Consider the following 2,500-nt stretch of genomic DNA (forward strand, 5'->3'; position numbering starts at 1 on the left):
ACCCGATTTGCTACTACTCGAGCATTGAGGTGAGTATATTTCGGCCACCGGCATCTCTTCCCCCCGCTCGCCGCGCTCGCTTTTCACAAACGGAGCTTCCAAGAGCTTTGCATCGCCCCCGACACCCGATCTGCTTATTACTGCAAGCATTGAAGAGGGTTCATCGATACCGGCACCTTCCCCCCGCTCGGCGCTTTCGAAATACATCTACTTGCGCGTACTAGTGGGTTCCGACACCGGCACCTTCCCCCCATCGCCGCCCTCGCTTTTCACAAATCGAATGCCAAAGCACTTTGCATCACGCCCAGTCCCCCGGCCTGCTTATTACTCGCGCATTGATCTGAGTTCATCGACACCGACACCTTCCTCCCCTCACAGCATTTGTTTATGTCGCAAATCAAGTGCCGAAGCACAATTTCTCGATACCGACGGGCTCCTATCCCTCCCTTTGATTGATCTGAGCGGTTACTGACATCGTTTCAGTGGACTAGAGGCAACACCGATCCCACATGACCCCCCCTTCGTGGTGTTCATCACCCCCCCAGCTGGGCGAAGAACACCTCCTAAATCCCTCTTAAATCCGTTTTCAATTGCTTATAATTGTTTGTTAGGGACATTCGAGGCAGCAAATGTCGTATATAAGCAATTGGGGGAAGGGGGAGGGACTACTGGGGGCAGGGGAGGCGGTCTCTGCAAGGGGGTCATTTTGCAGAGAACCACTACTCCCCTATAGAGCATATTGGAGAAAACTGGGAAGGGCAGGGGGAAACATGGGATTTCCGAGGAGGGGCAAACGCCATAACTAATTGTACATTTGGTATAAAATCGAGATTTTTTGCAGGGACACTCAGAATAATGTCAGGCACCTTGTGGAAAAAGGCCAGATTTAATTTCGACCCAGAAGTATTTGTTTTTATTTTCCAAAAGGGGCAGAATGTCGAAAATCGAAAATGACAAACCGCTTGATGTTTCGGACTGCTACCACTTGCAAAATTTCCTTAAAATAGAGACTTATTTATGGTCAAATTATAGTGCGGGCAAAGTTGAACAGAATGCGGCCTTGACATGGCATTTGCACTCTAGGCAAGGCCATGTCGCGTTCTTGGCTTTGGAAATTTCCAACTCCGTTTCACTTGTAAAAGTGTATATCTTTTATGGTTCAGAACTGTAAGCAATGATTTTAGAGAAATTTAGAAGTTGATTTCAGGTCATTTGGATGAGTTTTCGATTTGATATGATATTTCTCGTTTCTGAGATGTAGAAAATCAAAATAAACTGAAAACTCGACCAAATGACGATATGTCAATCTTAAAATGTCCTAAAAATCGTCCCCTATAGGTTTGCAACATAAAATGCAGGGGGATATTTGAAATAAAATTGAGTTTTCGAGGTTTGGCATTCGTTGGCATGCTAGCGTGCAGCCATATTAGCCTCGCCAGGCAGGGGAATTAGCCTCGCCAGGCAGGGGAATTAGCCTCGCCAGGCAGGGGAATTAGCCTCGCCAGGCGTGTTGTCTCCGTGTTGTCCGTGTGTTGTCTCCGTGTTGTCTGTGTGTTGTCTCACACGCTATTAGCCTCGCCAGGCGGGGAGATTAGCCTCGCCAGGCAGGGATATTAGCCTCGCTAGGCATGGATATTAGCCTCGCTAGCCCATTCTGCCTGCATTCCTGCGGGCATATTAGCCTCGCTAGGCAGGGATATTAGCCTCGCTAGCCCATTCTACCTGCATTCCTGCGGGCATATTAGCCTCGCTAGGCAGGGATATTAGCCTCGCTAGGCAGGGATATTAGCCTCGCTAGGCAGGGATATTAGCCTCGCTAGCCAATTCAGCCTGCATTCCTGCATGGATATTAGCCTCGCCAGGCAGGAATACTAGCCTCGCTAGCCCATTCAGCCTTCATTCCTGCAGGCAAATTAGCCTCGCCAGGCAGGGATATTAGCCTCGCCAAGGCATATGGTATGCCTTTCAAGGCCGAGCAAGTGCCATGCCGAGCAAGGCCGAGCAAGTGCCATGCCGAGCAAGGCAAGGCAGCAAGGCCAGGCAAGCCAAAGCACAAGGCAAGGACAAGCAAGGGCAGTGTCAAGCAAGCAAGGCCAGGCAAGCCACAACGAGGGCAGTGCCAGGAAAGGGAAAGACGAGGCCGGGCAAGGCCAAGCAAGGGCAAGGCAGGGGCAACAAATGCCGATGCCGAGCAAGGCAAGGGCAAGGCAGCGGCAACCAAGGCCAAGGCAGGGGCAACAAATGCCAATGGAAGGCAAGGCGATGCCAATGCCGAGCAAGGCAAGGGCAAGCAAGGGCAAGGCAGCGGCAACCAAGGCCAAGGCAGGGGCAACCGAGGGCAAGGCAGGGGCAACAAATGCCAATGCAAGGCAAGGCGATGCCAATGCCGAGCAAGGCAAGGCCAGGCCAGGCCAAGCAAGGGCAAGGCAGCGGCAACCAAGGCCAAGGCAGGGGCAACAAATGCCAATGCAAGGCAAGGCGATGCCAATACCGAGCAAAC

The sequence above is a fragment of the Argentina anserina genome, unplaced genomic scaffold (genome assembly GCF_933775445.1).
Source record: "Argentina anserina unplaced genomic scaffold, drPotAnse1.1, whole genome shotgun sequence".
NCBI lineage: Eukaryota > Viridiplantae > Streptophyta > Magnoliopsida > Rosales > Rosaceae > Argentina > Argentina anserina.